Below are 26,042 nucleotides of genomic sequence, written 5' to 3' on the forward strand. Positions count from 1 at the left end.
GGGTGTATATCTCCTGAGAAAAGAAGCCTTTTAGAGATAGATAGAATGTGTTTGATTGTGTGAGTTATTTTTTTGCTGGATTTAAGTGTTGTTTTACTGGTGTTAACTCTAGGTAAGCTGGCCTTGTGTATATATAGTATTGTGGTGTCATTAAATATTGTAGACCAGATGAAAAAGTTTATGTATGGTTATGTAGTTGTGATAGTATGTGTTGTGTGGAATGTAGTGTTATCTAGGGGTAATTTTGTTTGTATGGTTGTGATGTAGGCTAGTGTTTTGATGAGTAGTGAGAGTGATGGTACTGTGATATGCATGCTGTCTGTGATTTGTTTGGATATTTGGCTATGTGGATATTGAGGTGTAGTAATGGGTGAAAGGGTGAAACTGGTAGCTATAGTGTGGGTTAAGGGTGGGGAGTTGAAGTGGGTGGTGGGTTGTAGGTAATTTTGTGGAGTAGCTGATTTTTGTAGGATGTGGTCAGGTGATGAGGGGTTAGGATAAATATAGGAGTAGTAGGGGTGGGTGAGAAATGAGGGCAGGGTAGACCCAGACCATGAGGCTGCAGAGACAATCAGTTTGATTTTCCCAGGGCAGACTAGCTCTACAAAAATTAATGCCAAAAGTAAGTTATATGTATTTTTACCAGGTAAGAGTACTGAGCTAATGCTCTTTACCTTTCTGTTGTTTTTGTCAATTACCCTTTGCCTCAGCTGCAGGATTTATGGGGAAAGTCTAATGTGTTTCTGCCAGTGCTGAGGACCCTCCGAACAGTGCACTAGAGAGCTATACACATCAGAAATTATTGTTAGAGAGAGTATAAACCTTGTTTCCTTGCTAATTTCAGAAAAATATTTGATTGTTAGGTTTCCTGAATCCTGTGAGCAGTAGTTGCCTAGCATTTCAAGCCTTTCAACAGGGGGGTGGGTTGGACAAGGCTGAACAGTATAGTAAAAGAGTTCCTGGGAAGGAGAAGGAGATATGGGAGCAGATTAGGACACAGAAAAGTACCTTTGCTCAGCAGTGAATGCACTCTAAGACAGCAATATACAATAGTCCTTTAGCACTTTATCAATACATTTGCTCAACAGTAGATGCATTTCTAAATCAGCTTCATACAATAGTCTTACATTTTGGTTGAGTCATTGATATTTATGAACACAATGCTTTGCTGTAGCGTCACTAGTATTATAAAAAAAATAGTAGTATAACCATTTAATATTCTCTGTAGATATGGTAGGATCAGGTAATTACAAAGAAAAGCACATACATATATAAATATGTCAAAAGTACAGCATTCCTAGGAGGCCTGTGAGTCGCTATATACCTGCAACATTATGTTGTGATGTTAATGTACAGGTTTGGTAACCTTCTTATGGAAACCATAATGAAATAATGTGAAAATATGGAAAGATGTGAAAAACAAAAAAAATAAAAAGTATAAAGGTAAAAAATATGAAAGTATCCCTATGGTAACTAGTAAAATGCCTGCAATGTTTATTGAGTCATTGTCACCTAGTGCCATGTTACAAAACAGCTAACAATTATCAGACAAGCACTACTGTTCGATGCTCTCACAGAGCAGACCTTTCCAACTACTGTCTTTTATACCATCCCTAAAAGGCGACAGCTCTTGCTTAGAAGTAGCACCACTGACTTTTCTGTCACTGTTAATCTCTCTTACCAGTGATCCAGAATTCACATGGAACATTTCACTCTTCCTGCTGCGAGCACACTTTGCACTATACATGGGGATTTAGTTCTCTTAGTGGTGACAGGAATGGTGGTTGCCTATAAGATTAAGAGAACACAGCATGATGTGCCCATACATGCTCAAAACCATAATGCCTCTGACTTTGTTCCACTTTATATCACATGCTCTGGATTTTTGTTCTTTTTTAATCTGTTATTAACATTATATACATCTGTTATGATCAGTAGGATTCGCATAGACATTTCTGCAAAGGTCATTCTTTTTTTTTTCTCTTTGTAGGTATTACCATTGCCTTTTAACTTTCCAATTTCCTATAGGCTTTTGTGATTCTAAAACTGTTTTTTACCTTTCCTTTGTACTTTTCAATATATCTATAATTCCACGATGTGCAGAGATTTTTATTTTGCATCTAGAAATAATATAATCCCACTGTTTTTTGCTGTTAGAAATGCAGTAACACAAATTCTGAACAGTTTTCTCACAGAGCTGCTGCATTAAACAGTTTCAGTGTGTGTTGGGAGATTTGTTTGTTCACATGGGTACTTAAAATTCAAGAAACGATTCTAGTGAGGGCAAAAGCCAGGGAGAGGTGCAATCTGAAAAATATACTGGTAAATAGAATACATGTGAAATTAGGAAGCTAAACAATGAGAAACATCAGATAAAATAGGAAAAAAAATCAATTTTATGTAAAAATACTGTACTTTAGAGCAACCGGGGCCTATTCTGTGAGACCAGAAACTTTCACAGTTGGAAAGAAATGGTGTTTTGATGTAGAGTGGTGGTTTGTGGAAATTTTGGATGGTGTTCATTAGTATGTGACAGTTTAGTGTTTAAGATGCTTGTAATGCCAGAGGAGTCAGTCCTTTTTATTCCTGTAGCCAAAGTTCTAGAATATCAGTCCATCAGCTGTTACTACTTAACATGTGAAATGGCCTTTTAAAGTGCCTTCTGGGACAGACTATAGGATACTTTTTTCTAGTGCCCTCCCACATGACTCTTTAAAAAAAATCTTATATCCTTGCAACCATCAAGATATTGCCACATTTGGTTTACGCTAAGACTCCAACACCTGAGCTATGGACCATGCACACCTCAATGCTCACTTATTCTTAAACCCTCCTTAAAAGTAATTCTTTCTACAAGAAAATTAACTAATAGCAAGACTATAGTGTTATATTTTTGAACTTTCATTTCCAGGACAGCCCCATCGGAGACCCAGAAAAGCAGTGGAAGCAAAGGAATGGTGGTTAAATATAATCAAACTAAAAATGACCAAGAGAAAGACCAGCTAATAATAGGATTATTGAGATAACTGTCATATCATAATCTGAAAAGTCCTTTGGGTAAAATTTGGGTAGAATCCTAAGTAGCATTCCATAATCATGAGCAATAGCAGCAGTGAGAAACACAACAAAGGACTGCAAAACAAACTGACCTGAAGCATGTCCTTCTTGGCTGTAGGTTATTGGTAAATATATACACTGATGACTAAGTGGCTGCAGAGGTCCACAGCAGACATAGTTCTGAAGTATGCACAAAATTTGGCTGTTCTCCCTTAAAAAAAAAAAAAAAAACCTCCTCCCACACTACAGCAATTACATCCACTTCCACTCTGACTCCACTGGTTAAAGATATATTAACATTTTGTTGGTAAATATCCAGGCAATAGACCCATGTGAAAAGAGTCTGTTTAGATACAAAAGCACTCTCTCTTTCTGTTCCTGCAGCAAGTAAGACAAATATTTAATCATTTTTTTTTCACAGTCTAAATGTGTGCACTCTTCAAACATGTAATCACAATCAGTGGTAACCACAACTAGAACATGGAGAACACATTCACAGTCATGAACTTCTGGAAAGAATGTAGGATTATTATACATGAATGTATGCATGGACTGATTGACTGAGATCTCTGAAGTAGCCAAGAGATTTGCCATGAGAGACACCCAAGCTCTTGCTAGAAAATAAATAAAGATTTGCAACAACTGGAAAGACCACAGAAATACCTCACAAAGAGGATTACCGGCCTCAAACAGATGCCCTATGCAGACCATCTCAAAAAACTACAGCTTTACTCCATCGCATATCGCCTACTCAGGGACGATCTCTGTCTAACATACAAAGCTATGTCAAACCCAGAGCTGTTGGACATGCTCCACTTAAAGAAATCCCAATCCCTCTGAGCTACACGCTCTAGGGACCTAAACCTTGTCACCACAATAAACAGAACATGCTGGAGGGATAGATTCCTGTCCCAGAGACTTCCCATACTCTGGAACAGACTACCTATCTATGTCAAACAGAGCTCCTCATTAGCACTCTTCAAGAAAAATCTTGATGATTGGATGGGAAATGGGAAAATCACCCCGGGGATCACTTCTGTGGCTCTGCTCGACAGGGGCACAGGAAAATAATTTTCTTGGGTGGCGAAAGCCAGGGTACATTTTTTGGGCCCTAGGGCCGATAGCCTAGTACCTACCTATGAACCTATGAATCTATGAAAGAAAGAAAGAAAGAAAGAAAGAAAGAAAGAAAGAAAGAAAGAAAGAAAGAAAGAAAGAAAAAAAACAGGATAAGATTTCTGTAAAAGGTCTGCCTCATGATCAAACTGTATGCGAGCCAGTAGAGAGACAACTGTAGTACATCATGACCAATCAGGATAAATAAAGGCTTCAGACTTCAGTCCGTTAGCTCTACCCTTTAATTAATTTGTACCTATGTATGTTTGCTGGATTAATTTTGTGTATTTGTGTCATTGAAGCACACATTGGTTGAAAGGCAGCTCACACACAGCACTTTTGTTTCAGTGTAACTTAATCATGATACTAAATTCATGCTATCCAGTGCTGTGGTTAAACAGTTTAAATATGAGAAGATTAGTTTAATGAATAAGAGAGGAAAAAATATTTTATGTGTTCAGCTGAAAAGATTTTTTGAACATTTAAATTTCCTTTGACTCTGTTGTAGGGAATCGTTCAACATTGAAGAATGTAACGCTTCATTAATTGACAATCAGTATGTGCTAATGAGTTAATGTTTAGTAAATAAACTGAGAACCTACCTGTCCTAATAATTCCTTAATATTCCACAGACAATGACAGCCACATAGAATATTGCATTTGGATTCATGTAAAAAAATCACTATATTGAAAGTTTTCTAGCTGAAAGGAGAAATAATTACTGTTAATGGATGCTCATTACCTAAGTGTGCAAAGTCCCTTTGTTTGTTCTGAGGCAGTGACAACCATATGGAATGCTGGAGGTCCTGGGTTCAAGTGCCAGAGAGTGTTTTCATTTCATGTTCCATATATTTAAACAGTTTTGCCTAAGTGGAATGCTATAAAAGGAGTCTACCAAAGCCTGAGGACACAGTTAATTAACTACCTGAGTGCTGTTGTTCCAAATTACCGTAGTTTGTATTTGCAAACCTAGATATTTTATAATTTTATTTATTTAACATTTATTTGTTTAACATAATCTTATGCATATTTAATTAATGTTGGATTGGCCTTGTTTCAATTACAATATTTATTTCTCTTGTAGCTGGTATTGGATAGTTCCATGTGATTATCTCTTTACTTTCTGTCTGCTTGTATAACTTGGTATTCTATAACTTTAGGTCTCTCAGTACACAAAACACTTAACTATCACTAAGGGACGTGTTCTTAAGATACTCTCAAAGACCAGAACACTTCTTCCATTGGATCAGACAACATACTGGATTTTTTAATAAAGTGTTAAACATCATGTACTTGCGATACATGTTAAGATGGAAAGCCACCTGACTTAAGGTGTCCCTGTGGGATGTGCCTGGGCCCCCTCCTGTTTGCTATCTATTTATCAAACTGTTAACAGTGATCTCTGGCTAGCAAAGTTTGCTGATGACTGCAAGTTGTGTCAATCCATCCATTCTCAACCCCTTTTTCCCATTTTGTGTCATTGTCAAATCCCGTTTGAATGCATATACTTTCCTAAAAAGTAATTAATTAAAATCAGTTTCTGGTGTTTGGAAAAAGGGCTCAAATTAAACAAATAAAAATATAGCATCACACGCTTCAGGAAGTAGAAATACTCAGTATCCTACTGCATTGAAAACACCCAATTTCCATATAAATCAGTGACCAAAGATTTGGGTACCTGGGCTAATAGCTCCACCTCCTTTAAGCATCGCTTGGTGACAGTACTTACAAAATCCTTCTGCGGTTTGTAACTAATTGCCAAAGACATCTCATAAAATTAAGGAACTCATTGTTCCCCTGTAGTCTACGCTAAACAGACTTATTAGAAAACAGAATGTACTCTTTGGTATGTATCTGACCAGGTAAATTAAAAACATGAAAAACAGCAAAGATGCAAAGATCTTTGCATTCAGAAGTTATAAGTTAGCAGGTCAGACTGGAGTTGCTGTCCTTGCATTCAGTGTTGTAAGGGTCCTGAGCGGAGGCTTGCACTTAGCTTACTGTGCCCTCACGTATCTTGTTCTTCTCAACCTCCTTTTCATTGACAAATCAGATTGTGCAGCCAATACCAAAACCAGATATATCAGCTTTCATCAAGGAATAAATAAAACTGGGTGGGGAAAAAGTTTCAGCACACAGAACCACCCCTATCTCTGGAACAGACTCTCACATGCACTTCAAGCAATGTGATTCCATGTCATCCATCAAACATAATTTGAACAGGTAGATGGGTACCTTTAAATTTACCCTGGAGTAACAGGTACTACCTAACTTGCAAAAGGTGGTAGAGCCTAAAGGTTCATGTTGACAAGGTGCACGTGGCCTCTGGTCAAACTTGCTTCATATTTCCTAATATCCTGTGATCATTAGGTGTAGTTATTTCAATTATTAATCCTACTTTTGTCCTGAAACATCTGCATGTATCTCTTCTACTTTCATAATTATTGACACTGAATGATTGCATACAAGTGCGCTGGAACTATAGGGCAAGGGGGTGAGTGCCCCTCCATATTAAACAAAATCATGAACTGTGCCCCCACCAAAGTCCTGGCTCAGACTATTTTTTTTTGTTAATTAAGATTGTTGTGTCTGTGTCACAAAAGGGACATCAAATTCTTTTCCTCGAAGAAAGAGAAAGTGTGTGTGTATGTGTCCAGTTGTCTGCGAGTGTTCACAAGAGTGTGTATGTGAGTGTTCACAAATGACTGTGTATATGTGAATGAACAGGAGTGCATGGGTATGTGCGAGTGTACGTGAATGCGTGCCTACAAGTGTGCATGAGTTTATGTATGTGAATGTGCATGAGTACATGTGTACGTGAGTATGTCTGTGTATGCATGAGTGTGTAGAGGGACATCACACTTTTCCTCTAAGAAAGAAACATTCTGTTTGTGTGTGTGTGTGTGTGTGTGTGTGTGTGTGTGTGTGTGTCCAGTTGTCTGCAAGTGCTTGCAGATGTGTGTATGCAAGCATCTGTGTGTGAGTGTACATGAGTGCATGGGTATATGCGAGTGTGAGCGAGTGTGCATGAGTACATGTGTATGTAAGTATGTGTGTGCATGCATGAGTGTGTACAGGGACTCATAGCTCTCAACTGTCCAGATTTTCACGGAATGTCCAGATTTTTGCCTCATATTTTTGGTCTGTTCCACATAAAATTTGTGGATTGCTGGCAAATCACTGAGGATTGACTTCACTAAATAATGACATGCATTCAAGTTTTAGACTTAATATCTTTCAGAAAATGCATTCTAAGACAAATACTGTTAATCTAGCAACTTTCTGTTTATAAGAGCAATATTTAAAATCTGTCCCTATTTTTAGGCCTTCATTCCCCCATTATGTTAGGCTTTGTCCAGATTTCTTCAACTAAGAGGATGAGAGGTATTCAGACTCCTACATAAGAGAGGTTGCGCCAGAGAAAATAATTTTTTTTTAATTTTAAGACATGTTTCAGAGACATACCTCTCAATCTCTTAACACAAAAATCTACAGTAATGGGGGTCAAAGGACCAAAATTAGGCACAGATTGCAAAAATTGCTCTTTTAAGCTTAGAAAGTGGTAGAATAACAAAATTTGTGTTAGTATGTATTTTATAAAGGATACAAAGTCTGCAACCCAAATGTTTTACTTTATTTAGTGACGTCAATGCCAGAAAACCCCACATTGTATGAGGAAAACCTCTCAACCTCTTAACACAAAAACCTATAGTAATGGGGATCGAAGGACCAAAAATAGGCACAGATTGTAAAAATTGCTCTTTTAAGCTTAGAAAGTGGTAGAAAAACAAAATTTGTGTTAGTGTGTATTTTATAAAGGATACATAGTCTGCAACCCAAATGTTTTTTCTTTATTTAGTGACTTCAATGCCAGAAAACCCCACATTTTATGAGGAAAAGACCAAAAATATGAGGCAAAAATCTGGGTGTTCTGTGAAAATCTGGAGAGTTGAGAGGTTTGCTTTGAAGGTTATATGTTAGAATGATGAAAGTTATCTCTCCATGCACAGTTTTGTTGTACCTGTCCTGCAAAATCAGTAGTAGTTTAACTCCTCTAAAAATGGCATTCACAACTATTCAAGGAAAATAATTCAGGTCCAAATAGAGAGATGATAAGGGGTCCGAATGGAGAAATGATACGTCAGCAAGTAAAGAAGAGTAACATTGCTAAAACTGAATTCATCCTCAAGTCTTGGTGAGTACCTTTGCAAGGTGGACTCTGTTTTTCACAAAATCTCATCAAGATGGCACTGATATACAGACTGTATTTATATAGCATATATCATGGACAGAAGTAGGTTAAAAATTAAAAAAAGATAGCTGGGTGCACAAGACCCAGGATAAAAAACTGCTCAATCCTGACAATGCAGAATCCTCAAAATATGAAAATATTCCTACAATGGGGTCAGGTCAGGCCCAGGACAAGAATGGCCCCCTGTTGTAGAAGGAAGTAGTAGTCCACAAACATCACAAAAACTGATAGGCAAAGGAAGAGCCATAAAGAGAATAAAGTGAGGATAGAGAAGACATTATGTATTGTTACTATTATGCAAAAAGCCCAGACTTTCCAGACACAAGATATACAAAACGATTAAGACAGAAATTAGAGGCAATAAAAATACTTCCACAAGAAAAACTGTCAGAAGCTTCAAATAAAAAATTGTATTCATTAATACAACAGATTTGTGAAAAACAGTATATAGATCAAGAAACTTTGATCTGTTTGGAAAAAGAAGCATCTGAGGAAGTGCAAAACTATAAACAAAAAAACCTAGAAATTTTTTAAACGTATGAAAAAGAAAAATGGACATGGGAAACAAAGATTTAATATGGTGCAATATTTATGCAAAGGAAAATCCAAATTAATCAATATAAAGAAGGCAGCCCCAAGGATATTTAAAGAGAAATACAGCAATGGCATACAGATATGGAAAGTTTTGCATTAAAGAAAATAATATCACAAACAGGCAATGTAGGAAAGAAGATTAGTAAAGTAGAAGTTAAAAAAAATAGAAGTTGAAGTAATGGAGTGCCTGTGAAGTGACAGATTTGCTGTAAAAGGTCCTTTTTTCCTGTAACTAGTCTAGTCCATATACAGATTTGCTGTATCCAGGACTGTTTGTAAGCTTCTGAGCCCCCCAAGCCTTTCTGTGTTGAGTGGGAGTGGTAAGCACTAGGTAGCCTATCTACCACAAGACAAGTGGTTTCTGGCACAGAATTTGTAGTTTATTTTCTGTTTGGGCAGTTTTTCCATCCCTTTCAACTTTCTGGTTTAAAAGCCTGTGTTGGCATGGGTTACTGCTTGTTTAAGCTCTGTGCAGCGGCGCTGAGCTGAAGTAAACTATTACTGGTGCCAGAAAGTCTGCTCTTCAGTTTTTCCCTTAGATCTTGCTAATTCTTTTTCTCTTGCACTTCAAATAGCCTAATCGCTTTGTACTTCAACAGGTTTTTGTAGCAATTATTGCAGCACACCTAAGTGCCATCAGTACTAGTCATTCTTCACTGAAATAGCTCTAGTACTTACTAGTTATGACCTCCTCTCCTGGCATGATTAAAGGGCAGTTCCCTGTACTTTCTCCTATTAACCTGGTGCACTTGGACATTCTGAAGCAGTGTAGCAACTGCCTCATGTACAAAGACAACCCTCTCCTCTTACATCCCAACACTCAAACTTGTGAGAGATGCACTTATATCACCAAATTAGAAGCTATGCACTCTCCAGTTGTGACCGGACTAGCTGGTCATGAGGAGAAGATCAACACCTGCACCACACCACATGGAACACATAACCCTCCAGAACACCCACTATGACATCTCTCACATAAAAACACAAACACACACCCACCTTTGTGGAGGCTTTCAATAGAAATTTACCCAAAAGCAGAGACCTCTAAAAAAGAAACACACTCAACCACCACAACACAGCACAAACCACAGGACACATACCTCATCTCCACACTGTGCCCCCTCAACCTTAAGCCCCTAAGGCTAAACACCGTGCCCAATACATTAATCATAGGTGACTCAATAGTGAGGAACACAGATGTCCCACTCACTAGATTGAATAAGGAGAATGTAACAGTCACTGTCTATCAGGTGCCAGAATCTGACACATAACACACACACTCAGGTCACTCCACAACAAGTGCAAGTATGACTCTGTCATTGTCCATGTGGGTGTGAATGACCTGAGATGCACCTCCCTGGACTACATGAAAAGAGACATGGTGGAGCTCTCAGATTACGTGGCCCAGGCAGGTATGACACTAGCCCTCAGCATTATCCTACCACCACCCAGAATGATACCGCAGTACAAACAAAAAATGATTGACTTCAACAACTGGCTAAGTTTCTGGTGTCATTCTAAGGGGATCCAGTATCTGTCTGCTTGGGATGACATAAATGGCAGACCTAGATGCTTTGCCGGAGATGGCCTGCATCTGTCACCCCTGAGTTTTCTGGTACTGGCTAAGGCTCTTGCCACCCCTATAGTGCCTTTTTAAGCGCTGTTCCAAAGATCAAATTACCACCATAACAGCTATTAATAAATGCAATCTGAGGGTCATGCTGCTCAATGCTAGAAGTCTAAATCTCAAGATGCACTTGCTCGAAGCACTCCTCAAAATGGAAAACATTAACATTTGTGCTGTAATGGAGACCTGGTTTAAAACATCAGAAAGCACCCCTGCGTTACCAGGCTATAACTCATTCCACACCTTTTGGCCCCGAAACATGGATCAAAGCTCCAAAGGCGGTGGTGTCTCCATATTCATAAAGGATATGCAAACCTCCAGACTATTAGCCCAGCATAGCACATCTGAAATACCACAGGTGCAACTAACATTGGGTAAGACGGCGATACAGGTCATAGCCTGATAATAGGTCCCCAACCATATCCCTAGACTCTCACTCCACATTCCTAAGCACCCTGGAATCTATCAGATTCCAACCCAATACTCTCTTACTGGAGCACATCATGGACCCAATTAACAAAGATATAGGAAATCTCCAAACTCTAGACCCCATGCAATCTGGCTTTGTGAAAGGGAGATCATGCCTGCTCGACCTAGTTGACTTCTTTGAGTCAGTCACCAGGGCTGTTGATGAAGGTAAGGCCATGCATACAGCCTACCTCAATCTGGCCTTTGCTACCATTCATCTTTCAGGAATTATTGATAAACTCACCAAACTAGGCATCAACCCCTATATCACTATGTGGATTGCAAACTGGCTCACAGATAGAACACATAGTGTGAAAGTATCTGACTCCAAGTCAGACTGCCAACCAGTCAAGAGTGCAGTCCCACAGGGATCGGTCCTGGGTCCTCTCCTGTTCGGCATCTACTTCTCAGAAGTCCAGGCCAACACAAAGGGACTCTGGCTGACCAAGTTCGCAGAAGACTGCAAGCTGGGAGTTATTATTAACTCCCCAAGTGATGCAGACATCCTACAGAAAGACCTCACTGAAACCAATGACTGGTGTCAAAACCATCGCCTTACGTTTAACACCAAAAAATGCATTGTCATCCCCTTTGGTAAAAACTCAGTTCCCAGTAATTACCACATTGATGGGAGCCCATTGAACAATGAAGGTGTAATAAGAGATCTGGGGATGCAAGTTGACAGCAACCTCTCCTTCAACCACCACATTTCCGCTGTGATCAGAACGTCTTTCTATGTGGCACATCTCATTACCTGGGTTTTTGCATCCAGGAAGAATGAGGTCATTGTCTCCCTCTACTCTTTCCTCATTAGTCCAATCATCGAGTATAATGCCCCATTTGGCATGTACCTCACTAGACACCTGCAACAGCTGGAGAGGCCACAGAAGTACCTCATGAAGAGGATCCAAAGCATTAAACACATGTCCTATATGGACATACTCAACAGACTCCAGATATTCTCTGTCTCATATTGCCTAGTTAGAGGTGATCTCTGCTTGATTTACAAAGCCATGTCTGACGCAGCTCTGTTAGAAATGCTACAGCTAGAGAAATCCAAATCACTCAGCATCACACATTCCAGAGACCTCAACCTCATTACCACAATCAACAGAACATGCTGGAGGGACAGGTTCCTCTCCCAGAGACTGCCCATGCTCTGGAATAGACTTCCCATACATGTCAAGCAGAGCACCTCACTGTCCCTCTTCAAGAGAAATCTTGATGAGTGGATGGGTAATAGAAAGTTCACCCCGGGGATCACTCCAGTGGCTCTACTTGATAGAGGCACTGGGAACTAACATCGGGTGGCATGATGCCAGGGCACTTCTATGGGCTAGGCTTGTAAAGGCTTCCAGGCCATTAGCCTAGTACACACCTATGAACCTATGAACACAAGTTACATCACAGCAAGATGGAGCAAGTCTACAAAGTAAAGAGATGCAGAAAGATCAGGGGACATCTGAAGAAGAAATATGGACACGGGAAAGAAAAAGAGATTTAATATGGTATAATATTTATGCAAAGGAGAAAGCAAAACTAACTAATACAAAAAGAGCAGCACCAAAGATATTTGAAGAGAAATACAGCCAAAGGAATCTGGATATGGAAAACTTTACAATACAAAAAAATAAGACAAAAAGGAAAAGTTGAAAAGGAGATTAGCAATGGAGAATTTAAAGAAATAGAAACTGTGCTTATAGAGCACCTGCAAAATGGAGGATTCAGTGTAGAAAATCTAATTCAGAAAGCACAACAGGATAGAGTAATGGATATCCAAATTAAGGGGAACCAATGGAATGGGAAGCAATTGGTCAGGTGCCATAAGAAGATATTTTGGAGGCTTCCACAGGAAACCAGTATAAACATTCACTTGAAACTGGACAGCAAGGGAGGGAACAGGAAACTGTGGAAACTCTGATGCAGTCAATGTTGAGGAGTGACAGGGCAGTGAGTTCCCAAATGACAGAGCAACAGAAGACACAGAATGAAAGTGAAGAGAATGTGCCACAGGAAGATGTTACAGAACTTTCTATAGAATGCCCGCAGGAAATAGAAAATAAAAATTGTGCCCTCAGTTTAGAAGAAAATGAGCTAAGAGAAGAGTTATTTGATTTAACAGATAGACATATTAAGATCAATGAAAGAAATAGACTGCAGAAGGTCAATAAAAAACAAAAATTCAGAAGTTTGATAAAACAAATGAACACAGTAATTAGGACTGTCTTTAGAGATCCATGCGATATAACAGAAGTAAACAGCATATATTACTGTGCAGCTAAATTACAACTGATAAAGTTCAACCACAAGAACACAGGGTAGTGTGGGAAAGGAAGGGGGAAAACTGAATACCATCATGGAAGTATTGAATAGAGAAAACTATAAAGCAATTAAGACAAGAGGTGTCACTGTTAGAAGACTATAGAAGAGGGAACAGATCAACAAAAATACTAAGAAAGATAGATGTGATAAAATCAATGTGCAGTATTAGAACAGACCAGGATATATCATGCACTATCACAAATAACAAGCTAAAAATCTCAGCACAGGTGGAAAAACTTATAAGATACACAGATAAATATAAAGGAAAAGTACAAACTAAGCAATTTGTTGATGACCCCAAAAAAACTTTTACAGAGAATTGGGAAATAAGGTAAAAGGAATTGAAAGACCACAAAAAAAAAGAAGGGGTTCCATTTAGATGTTCGAAAGCGCTTTTACACGAATACAAAAAGAGTGACACGTATTGCATGAACCACGGAAACGCAGAATGTCCAAAATTGCGAAATTCAAAATGTTGAAGTGTCATGTTTGGCCTGTCTGCGGTATAGCTCTGTAAGGTAAGTGTGCGATAGTTACGGACCTTAGGGTTAGGGTGCGGGTTAAGGTAAGTGCATAGATAGTAATGTATGTAAGGTTTAGTGTAGGGCTAGAAGTAGGGTTTTGGTGCTTTACTTTAGGGTTAGAAGTAGGGTTTTGGTTAGTGTATATATGTGGTTTATTTATTTTGTTTGGGTAGGCAGTATGTAGTGGGAGGTGGAGTTGGCCAACTATGGGGATTCGACTTTTTGAATTTCATGGTTTAGTGCGTTCGGCATATTCACAGTTCGCACAATACATGTCGGTGTTTTCATGTTCGCTTATCATGATTTTCGCTAATATAATATAGACCCAAAAAGAAGAAATAGATACATTTTGGAGAAGTATTTATGACTGGAACATAACAAAGATGCAAAATGGATAGAAGAAGTAAAAGAAAGAATAAGAAGTTTAAAGGTACAGGATATGAAATGGGATCAAGTAACAGCCGGAGAGATTGAAACAAAGTTAAGAAAAGCCACCCAAGTGGAAAACCCCAGACCCAAATGCAGTACCTGACTTCTGTTTAAAAGTATTAACATGTTTGCACAAAGATTTAACTATGAGTAAGAACTATTTATATGCACACCCTGAACAGACGCCAGCCTGGCTAACAACAGGAAAAACAATGCTCCTACTTTAGAATGAACCTGCAAGCTACCCTAAAAATTATAGACCAATAACTTGCCTTCTGACCACATACAAACTATACATGGCAATTGATGCTGACAGAGTTTATAGTCATTTAGAAGAAAACTTAATTATGGCAGTAGAACAAAAGGGCAATAAAAGAAAGTCATATGGAACAAAGGATCATGTGTTGTTAAAGAAAGTCATAGTACAGTACTGTTAAAAGGGGAAGAATCTAAGTATAGCATGGATTGACTACAAAAAAGCATTCATGGATAAAAGAGTGCTTAAAAATGTCTAAGATACACCCTACACTGATCAGCTACATTGCAATTACCATGAAACAGTTGCAGACCACTTTGCAATTAAGCCATGATTAAGGACAGATTATTATCCCAGGGATAAAAATTCAAAGGGTGATATTCCAGGGTGACTCTCTGTCACCACTGCTATTTTGCCTTGCCCTTAACCCATCAAGATGTCTACTTAACAACTTAGGCCATGGCTATAATTTGGTGCCTAGAAAACAACAATGTGTAAAGACTTCTTATCTTCTCTTTGTTGATGATTTAAAACTGTACAGCTCATCAGATGAGGAACAAAAAGTACAACTGCATGTTGTCAAAACTTTTTCAGATGATATAAGAATGTCATTTGGTCTTGATAAATGTGCAAAAGCAACCTTTAAAGCAGGAAAACTGCAGCACCAGGAAAACATCAGTTTGGGACAAGAATGTTATGTAAAAGAACTTGAGCAAGAGGGAGTTTATAAATACTTGGGAATTGATGAAGGATCAAGAATAAAACACGAATAAATGTGAATAAAACTTAGTAAGGAATACTTTAGAAGACTTAAATTAATCCTGAAAACAGCATTGATATCTAGGAACAAAATTCAAGCTATAAACCAATTTGCTCTTCCTATCCTAACTTACAGTTTTGGAGTGATTGACTGGCCCCAAAATGTGTTGGATAGATTAGATAAGAAAACAAGGTGGATGCTTCATGCTCATCAAATGATTTATAAAAATCATTGCACGCCAAGATTATATATTCCCTGATCTGAAGGAGGGATGGGCCTCCTTGAAATTGGTTACATGTATAGATCTGTGGGACTCCACACATATCTGCTGCACTCACAAGACCCAAGCAAAGTGAAAGCTTTGAAACATGAGGAGAATAAATCCAAGATGACTTCTCTGCTTAATCTAGCAGAAACATATCCGCTTCAAGCAGGAATGGAAATCAAACCAGAAGGAGATAAAAATCAGGCAGCAACTGAATGTGCCAAAAAATAAAAGAAAGAATATATGGTGAAGGACCAGATGAGATGGCAAGAAATGTGGAAAATGCATAAATATAGTTGCAAGTATAGAAAACTTCTAGAAGAACCTTGTGTTGATCAGGAATGAATGCAGGAATGGTTAAGGAGAGGTGAATTTAAACCAGGAGATAAAAGGTTAATATTGGTGGCCCAAGACAGTGGGCTACGTGCACGTTGCTTTACAAAGTCCATTGAACATGTGGGAAAAACAGACAAATATAGGGTTTGTAAATCCAAATTGCAAGCAGTGGCACACCTCGTTGCTGGTTGTGACATACTAATGGTAGAAGGACTGTATACTGAAAGGCATAATAATGTGGCAAGACTGTTGCACTGGGGATTGTGCAAACATTATGGCATTGAATTGGCTGAAAAACACTGGAAAAAGAGACACAAGACATCATAGAAAATGGTAAAATTTACATCACATAGGCTCACCCATTACCAGTAGTTCAAAAAACAGATGCTAGAAAACTGGATATACTGGTCCATGAAAGGAAGACAAAAGTAGCATTGCTCATTGAAATCGTCACACCCAGTGACTATAGCGTCTTGCGTACAGAGAGACACAAAGTCATAACATTTCAGGATCTGCAGGCAGAAACAAAAGAATGTGGATGAAAGATACTCTGTTCCAATAGTAGTAGCAGCAACGGGTCTTATAAAAAAAGAATCTGCAATCGTATTTAGATATGTTACCAATACATGTAACTCTATACGAATTGCAGAAGGAGTCATTACTGGGCACATTGAAGGTGCTGTGAAGAACACTTTTGGCTGACATCAAAGACTGAAACAATACTAATTTCATGAACTTTAATTGCACTTTGACTTAGGAATCTGGGTCCATTCCCGTCATTGTATTAGAAACCCAAAAGACTTGGAGTAATTTAAAAAAAGGAAAATGTTAATTATTCATTTTATTGCAATATTACTTTTTTGGAACTAAAAGCTGGCAGTGTAAAATTCAACAAATATTACTCAACAAATGCATTTCTTTGCAAATTCGTCCTATCAAGAAACCAGCTCTTTTTATTATGAAGCAGCTACTTTAAGTGATTATAATATACCAGTGCATGGGAGGTGTGGAGGTTTTGACCACAAAGAAACAATATTTTGGACTGTTTAGTGCTGCTCAGTCAACACACTTTTATCTGAGTAGTTGTCAATAAATATGTTCTTACATCTTAAGGATCATTACTCATAATTCTTAGCTAGTAAAAGTTCCTCTCATGGTTTGTTTTATTGTATGTAAATGTATGTTTGCCTATGTCTTAAGTGAAGCCTTTGCCACCACTGCAGGCTGATAATTTGACTCAGATATAGTTTCATAGTTTCATAGTATAGTACTAGGCTATCTGCCCTGGGGCATTTGTAAGCCTAGCCATAGTGATGTGGCTTTTGCCACCCCATGAAATGGTACAAAAATGTACAGAATAAATCTAGAATACTGTGCCTCTGTCTAGTAGTGACACAATGAAGGTCCCCTTATATAATAGAATTAGTTTACGGTGCTCCTGTCTAGCAGTGACACAGATGTGACCCCTGGGGTAAACTTACGATCTCCCATCCACTCATCAAGATTTCTCTTGAAGAGAGTCAGTGAGGGGCTCTGCCTAATACGAACTGGGATCCTGTTCCAAAGCATGGGAAGCCTCTGAACGAACTATAGACAAGAGACTCTGCTGTGGCCAAGCTGGTTTCTCAGACCAGTCTTCTTTTCCCCTGAATCCGTCTGGTGTGGCATGGACAGGGGATTAGCAATGTCCTCTGCAGCTGTGGACAAGGGAGAACTACTTTTGTTGGTGTTGTGAGAAGGGGCAGAGAAGGTGCCCCTGCTCAACCAGAATGTTGTGCCTATAACTGTGGAAGTTATTGCTGTCATTAAAAATATGTTTGCCTTCTTTATCCTGTCAAAAAGAAACAGAAAACTAAACTTATAGTTCTTCCCCCTGGACAGGAGTAGTTTATTAAGTCTACTTAGGGTCTTGTACAGCCTACTGACCTTTCTTATCAGGTGGTTTCTTTTTTTTCAAAACAAGTTTATTGTTTTAACATATAAGAGAAATATCATAACAATTTTATACAAATAATTAAAAATAGGTATTATTATAATATTCAACAAAACAACTAAAGTATTTACAAAGACATCCACTACAATCAGATCAATTAATTTAACTAAAATACTGTGCTATTGAAATTAGAATTTTTTTAACAAATTTTGTAAATTATCCCATACAATAAAATGTGATGTTTTTCTAGTTGTTCTCATTCTAATTGTGCTTATTTCCATATGACACATTATATTCATAACATTTTTAAATTCATTGAACGAAGGAGGTGCATCTGAAATCCAATTTCTAGTTATTATTTTCCTAGCCACTGCTAGGATAGACCATAACACGGGAAGCTTAATCTTTTTAACACATTGAGGTACAGGTGTGTTGAATAATATAAGAGACTTAGAAATAATGAAATTATCTGTAAAAAGAGCCTGCAAAAATTCATTAATTGACTTCCAGTATTCTTTCAACTTCATACAGTCATAAAACATATGAGCCCAGTCAGCATTAATTTATACATTACATCTCTTACATAGATTATCTTTATTATTAATTTTATTCATCATCAAAGGTGTATAAAAAGATCTATGTAAAAATTTCCATGTATAAAGTCTCCAGACAATGGAAGATGTAGTTCTATAAGCAGATTCCAATATATATTGTTTATCTTGTTGAGTTGGTGGGTCCCCAATAACAGAGGTGAAATAATTCCAGTATGAATCTACATTGTAAAAAGTTTCTTGTCTGATAATTTTATGTATATATGAAATTTTACCTTTATCAGAAACTTTATGCTGTAAATTTATTATCAAGTAATCAATCAGTTTTGGAATAGATTCTTTAACTGTTATAGACATTAGATCTATTCTATCAATGAGATGTTGTCTAAAGATCTGAACCTCTAACCAGCAAGTTTCTCTTAGATCAAATTCTTGTTTTAAGAAATCTAGATTTTTAACTTTATTATCAGATATCAGCTGATACCAGTACTTTAGATTATTATCTATAGCTAAATGAGCTCCTTCAGAAGTAGATGACATAAGCATACCCTGAGTATAGATTATAGGGAATACAATAAAATTCCATTCCCTATACTTAGAGGCATGAATATAAAGTTACGATAACTAATAATAATATTTAATGGGTAACAGACCATATGTTTAGGTGTAATAGGTGAAGTACAAAATTCCTTTAGCAACCACAACATGGAGTTATTTATAATCATATTTTTATGTGTTAAGGAGATTTTCATGAAGTGCATACTAATTAGCTCCCAATAATCTTTCCATTTTGCGACATATGACCGATCTATTAATAAAGTAATAACTTTTATAATAGAAGAGATAATATATAAATTAAAGTCTGGAAAAGAAATACCCCCTTGAGACCAACTATTAGTATGTTTCTTTAATGCTATCCTAGGTCTATTAGGTGCCCATAAGAAATTTAACATTAGTGTATTCAGTTTCTTGATAGTTATTTTTGTAGGTGAAAGTATTATTGATTGTATTAAGTATAAAATCTTGGGGAATATTATCATTTTAATAATTGTAAGTCTCTCCTCCATAGTAAAAAACATATTATTCCAGGTATTAAAAAGATTTTGTATATTAAGAAAACAGGTATTATAGTTATTATATATAATAGATTTAATATCTTTAGATAGTATTATACCTAAATAAGTTATCTGACCTGAGTTGGGTATATATTTAGTAAAATCACTAATGAGAGTATTTTTTCGTGTATATATAGGTAGTATTTTAGTTTTTTCTTCATTGAATATTAAATCAGAAATACTTTTAAAATTCATCATTTTATCAAATAAAGACTGCATAGAAGAATTAGATCCTGCTGATGTAATTAGAACATCATCTGCAAAAAGTTGAATTTTGATGTTGAATATTCTTCTATTTCAAAACCCTCTATGTCAGTACTGTTTCTAATCAAATTAGCCCAAGGCTCCATTACTAAAGTGAATAATAGTGGAGAAAGTGGACATCCTTGCTTTGTACCTTTAAGAATGGGTATTTTTTGTGAAACATATGTTCCTACCTTAATATAAGCCAGCGTTCCTTTGTATAAATGCTCAATTAAATTTACAAATGCATCAGAGAAATTTGTGCATTTCAGTAAGGTAAACAGATAGTCCCAACTTACTGAATCAAATGCTGAACCTATATCAAGACTAATAAGTGTTAAATCTTTCTTTTTCCTATTTGCAAAATCAATTAATGTTAAAGTTCTTCTTATATTATCAAAAGTATTTCTATTTACAAGGAAGCCCGTCTGATCTATGTTTATAATGCCGGGGATAATTGTCTTCAATCTATCAGCAAAAATACTCATAAACATTTTATAATCAACATTAAGTAATGAGATGGGTCGATATGAAGAACATCTAGTTGGATCTTTATTAGGTTTTAAAATTGGGGAAATAAATGTATATTCAGAAGTCCACATGCAAGTGAAGTGAATGGCTGTAAAATATATCAGTATCTGTCTCCAAAGTATAGGTTCCTTATTCCAAATTGCGATTATGACACCAACACGAACAACTTCAGTTTAAAAGGATTTATTGTAAGCTAGCACTGTCAGTAAGCGCTTTCACCTCAACGGCTTTATCAAACTACAAAGTGCATAGTCAGTAAAAACATTTAAATACAATGAAATCAAACCCGATAGGTTCAAATTAAAACAATTAAAAGTGACATCACTAAATGAGGGCATACCTTTCCTAGATTAACCCTTAATGGAGGACATACTTTATGGTCTAAAGATCCTCTTTTTCTTAAGGGCAGATTTCACTTGCACCTTATCATTAATACCAGGGATTTTATCTGCCCTGAGTCTGATAATCCATTTAAGTTCGCATTCTAAAAGACAAGTATCCACATCCCCTCCCCTAATATTTGTCTTTATTTGTTGCAAAACACTAAACACAAATTCATGATCAGCTCCCATCATTTTAATGTGTTTCGCTAATGCATTACTGTCAGATCCTGTTCTGACTGCATATACATGCTCACGTATACGTTCCCTGAGTTGCCTACAGGTCTTCCCAACGTAAAACGCTGTACAGGAAACGCAACGGGCAATATAGACTACATATGTACTAATACAACTTGTATCCGTGGTGAATACATACTCTACTTTCGTTAGTGGATGTTGAAAGTTTTTTCTATCATCTATAAAACGACACTGATTACAATTATTACAGGGGACAGTGTTACGTTGCTCCCTCACCATCATATTCCTGATTAATGGTTTATTGCACAGCTTACTTTTCAAATTCTGTTTATTCTTATACGTAAACCGTGGACCTTCTCCTACTAACTTACTCAGACTTTCATCTAAACCCAGCACTTGCCAATGTTGTTTGATGATATCTGTAATCTTATCTACATCCCTGGTGTAATACAATGGCAGCCTTAGGACATCCTGTGTTGTTGGATGGCAAGAACTAATATCCTCATTTCTTGCTGAGAAATAAGGTTTCACTAAACTTTCTCTTATTGCATCCACTTCCATCATATGCTTCATTATATCCTTAGAATCATACCCTCTCTCAATTAACCTATTCTTGAGGCATCTTACTTCTAAGTCATACCCTACGGGGCTGGGGTTCAATCTAGATGCCCTCATGGTCTGGCCTCTCATAATATTAACAAATACGTAACGTGGATGCATTGAACTTCTATGTAAGAGGCTATTCCTAAAACAGGATTTTCTATATATAGATGTATTCAAAAGTCCACTTGGTAACCTAGTAATATTCACATCTAGAAATGGAAGCTCATTTCTAGAATAATTCAAAACGAATTTCAAATAACCACTAGCCTCATTAATCTTATCCACAAACATAGTTAAAGATGCCTCATCACCTTTCCATATAAAGAAAAGGTCGTCCACGAAACATCTGTAATACCCCACTTTCTCCACAAACAAATCCAGCTTAAACAACACCTCTTCTTCCCATTCTGCCATTACTAAGTTGGCGTAGCTATTGGCACATGCAGTGCCCATAGCTACGCCATCTTTCTGCAGATACAACTCTTCACCAAAAAGGAAAACGTTATTCTCCAACACTATCTCCAAAAATAAAGTCAGTGTTTCTATAAACGCCTCTTCATACTCACCATTCCTCCTCATATAATTCTGACATCTAACTATCCCTTCAGTGTTAGGGATAACTGTGAAGAGGCTAACTACATCCAAGGTCACTAAGATATACTCCTCATGATCATATAGCTCTCTCGTATATTCATATAGTTCTATCAAGAATTGCTTACTATCCTTCAGTATATACTTATTCTTCTCAACCAGAGGCCTCAGAAAGTACTCCACAAGGATAGAGAAAGGTTCCGTGAACCATCCCTGTCCTGCGACAATCGGGCGCATAGGTGGGTGTATAATTGACTTATGTACCTTGGGGAGGCCTTTTATTTCTGGTATCTTAGGGTTCCTAACCTTCAAATAGTTAAATAATGAGTCAGGAATCATCTTACACTGGTATAAATCATCCAGTACATCAAACACTTGGAATAACTTCATACCAACATCATTCAGACTTATCTTAGTATAGAATCCTTCATCTTCCAACAAACTAGTCATAATACGTATATACTCTTCCTTATCTAGGACCACTATTGGTCCTCCCTTATCTGAACGTCTAATGACAATATTGCTGTCTTCCATTAAACTATTTAAGGCCTTCCTTTGCATGTAAGTAAGATTATGTTTACCATTTCTATTCATTCCCTTCTTCATGTCATTGTAATATACATGCAAATCATTCTCCACCAACTTATAAAAAGTTTCTAACAACGGATGCAAAGGGGGTATATATAAGCTGTTGGGACGGAATCTATCTATCCCTTCCAACCTCTCAGTATTCCCTCCATAATCCATTCTTAACTGCACTTTCCTTAAAAATAATTTAAGGTCTATTATTGAATCAGTTATATCACTATCTCTAGTTGGTATAAAACTCAGGCCTCTGTTTAATACCTCCTCTTCATACTTAGTAAGATTACGCTTGGAGAGGTTAATCACTAGGGACCCCCTACCCTTTCCCACATCCTCTTGAGGGTAGGTCCTGTGTGCTCCCCTCCTGAGCCTTTCCTCTTGTTCCGTCCCCTGCTCTGTGACCTCCGTCTCCCTAATTGTCCATTGCTGGCTATTGGGAAAGGGGCTGGTGTGTTCGTACCACTCACAGAAGTAGTGGGGAATACCTGTGGAAAGGAATTACCTCCATTACTCATTACCTTCCTTCTAACCACAGGTACATCATCATTCTTCGCTTGGTTCAACACTTCTGTTTGCAGAATATCAACAGGCGAACTGGTACCACCATCAGATATATTATTATTACCCCCAGGTGCCACATTCAATGTATCAACCTTATTAAGATTACTAATAGCGGCCGTGTTGCTCAGAGTATTCCTATTGCAAGACATCTCTACATCATTCTCATTCAAATGCAGGTTAGCTGTACTGCGTATGCCCTTATTAAACTCATTAGTCACATTAACAACATTTTCATTTAAACATACATTATTAACATCCCTTACATTATTGGACCAATCTCTCCTATCCCTTGTATTACCATTAAAAGTATTCACACTGCTCCGTACTCCTGAGTGTGTATCACTCACTCGAGGCCAAGTGAAGACTTGGCCACATTTAAAATCAGTAATATCCCTTAAAAGTTTACTGCGCTTTTGCTCAAGTAAGCGCTTCTCAAACAATTTCACATTATCCAACAGCCTCTCAATGCCGTTTAAAGCATTCAGTCCCTTATACTTCAGTAACACATTATTATACTGTTCATTCACTTTCAGGCGCAGTTCTTGTTCTTCTTTCAAATGAAACTCATTCAAAAGTTTCATATAGTCAAAACTCAAGTTCAAATTGAGTTGTTGCCACTTCTGCAGCAATGAAGGAAAAGTGTTACCTGAAGTTGGCATTTTGAATACGCGAAGTCCACGAGGGACTACGCGTTTCAAAATGCATGCTTCAAAGTGTTGACGTTGCAACTGCAACTTCTTCAACTTAACAAAGTCCAACTCCAAACTATTTAGATCTGCTCCCAGCTCCACAGCATTATCCAAGTCATTCAACCCATCCGAAAACGAAACTGGTTCATACGCCAGCAGCAAATTCTCCTTCGAGTTCAGGCAATCTACGAACCTGGAAAAACTCCGCTCTGACACTTCCGGTTCATCAGGCCTATAAGGCAACTCAAGCTCAATACTTGCTTCTGGTACAGCCATCTCCCTCTGGTGGTCCAACGATATAATAACAAGAAAACAGCCAACACAAACCACCAAACAGATTAACTTCACTGCAACTCGAAATAAGAACGTAAAAACAGAAGTCCACATGCAAGTGAAGTGAATGGCTGTAAAATATATCAGTATCTGTCTCCAAAGTATAGGTTCCTTATTCCAAATTGCGATTATGACACCAACACGAACAACTTCAGTTTAAAAGGATTTATTGTAAGCTAGCACTGTCAGTAAGCGCTTTCACCTCAACGGCTTTATCAAACTACAAAGTGCATAGTCAGTAAAAACATTTAAATACAATGAAATCAAACCCGATAGGTTCAAATTAAAACAATTAAAAGTGACATCACTAAATGAGGGCATACCTTTCCTAGAGTAACCCTTAATGGAGGGCATACTTTATGGTCTAAAGATCCTCTTTTTCTTAAGGGCAGATTTCACTTGCACCTTATCATTAATACCGAGTTTTTATCTGCCCTGAGTCTGATAATCCATTTAAGTTAAGCATTCTAAAGACAAGTATCCACCTCCCTCTAATATTTGTCTTTATTTGTTTTGCAAAACACTAAACACAAATTCATGATCAGCTCCCATCATTTTAATGTGTTTAAGCTAATGCATTACTGTCAGATCCTGTTCTGACTGCATATACATGCATTATCGTTCCCTGAGTTGCCTACAGGTCTTCCCAGTAAAGCAGCTGTACAGGAAGCATAGCGGGCAATATAGACTACATATGTACTAATACAACTTGTATCCGTGGTGAATACATACTTTACTTTCGTTAGTGGATGTTGAAAGTTTTTTCTATCATCTATAAAGCGACACTGATTACAATTATTACGGGGACGGTGTTACGTCCTGTAATGAGTGTCAGTAATGGGTTTATGGATGATAGAAAAACGCAACATCCCTGCTTAATGAAAGTATCTTATTCTGCCGGACAAGCCAGCTGTATTAATACATATGTAGTCTATATACCGGGTTAATTTCTATACAGCGTTTAGGAAAGACGCAGCGGAAACAACTTTCGAAAGGCATAAATGACATGTATATACGATCTGACTTTATTCATTAGCGGCGCGATAGGGCTTTCAATCGCTGTTGCTGTTTAGTGTTTTGCAACAAGCAAAGACAACAATAGGGAGAGAATAATGTACTTGTGTTTTAGAATCGCGAACAAATTATCGGCAGGAGCAGGCATAAACTCCTGACAATATGTTAAGGTACGAAGTGAAATGCCCGCGCAAGAGATCTTTGAACCGCCGTATGATACTTCCGTGAAATTTCTGAAAGTGTCATTTAATGATGTCTTTATTGTTTTGAGGGCACATTGCATTGTATTTAAATATGTTTTTACTGACTATGCGCATGAATTTGACAAAACGTTGGCTGGCACTGACGGTAACACAAACTCTTTTTAGAAGCTTTGGTTGTTACGTGTTGACAATACTGACTGGTAAAGAACACTTTGAGAAGATATTTACAGCCATTATTCAAACATTCTTTTATTTTTTATTGTTTTTTTTAAAAAAAAGATTATTTTCTTTTTTTTTCCCTTTTAAACCGGGTTTTCCACCAAATTTTTTACCCAAAGCAAAATTAAAAGTTTATTTCCCGTTAAACCCAAAAATTTTTCATTAAAAACAAAGGAAATTTTCCTTATTTTCAGTTTTGTTTTTTTAAAGAAGGAAAAAAGCTTTTTTTATCAAAGGTTTGATTAAATTTTTAAAGTTTAAAAGTTCTTGGCAAAAACCAAAATTTT

The sequence above is a fragment of the Protopterus annectens genome, chromosome 10.part0 (assembly GCF_019279795.1).
Source record: "Protopterus annectens isolate FY-2018-M chromosome 10.part0, PAN1.0, whole genome shotgun sequence".
NCBI lineage: Eukaryota > Metazoa > Chordata > Ceratodontiformes > Protopteridae > Protopterus > Protopterus annectens.